Source organism: Eimeria mitis, genomic scaffold (genome assembly GCF_000499745.2).
Source record: "Eimeria mitis Houghton genomic scaffold, Emh_scaff547, whole genome shotgun sequence".
Lineage (NCBI taxonomy): Eukaryota > Apicomplexa > Conoidasida > Eucoccidiorida > Eimeriidae > Eimeria > Eimeria mitis.
This window is the reverse complement of record NW_013573740.1, coordinates 3,899-4,154: the sequence shown is the minus strand read 5'-3', so window position 1 is coordinate 4,154 and position 256 is coordinate 3,899. Positions and strand designations below refer to the sequence as shown.

Genomic DNA, 256 nt, shown 5'->3' with positions numbered 1-256 from the left:
GGGGGGCCCCCCCGTGGGGGGCCCCCTCGGGGCCCCCCTGGGGGCCCTTGAAGATGCAGGGATTGATGCGGGGGGCCCCCAGGGGGGCCCCCTAAACCCTCTAGGCCCCCAGAGAGCTGAGAACAGCTGGGGTGGGGGGGGGGCCCCCTGTGTTGGTGGTTTGCTGCGGGGTGGTGATGAAGACTTTGTGGGGGGGTTTAGCAGCAGCTTGAACATACATGAGCTGCAGCACAATGCTGCTGCTGCTGCTGCTGCA

The 256-nt window shown here is 68.0% G+C and overlaps 1 protein-coding gene across 1 annotated transcript in view; it reads left to right on the top strand.

Moving 5' to 3' along the window:
* EMH_0015890 (uncharacterized protein) overlaps window positions 1–256 on the top strand; it is a gene marked incomplete at both ends in the record, with an annotated part of 5,502 nt that overhangs the window by 3,978 nt on the left and 1,268 nt on the right. The window lies entirely within an intron of this gene.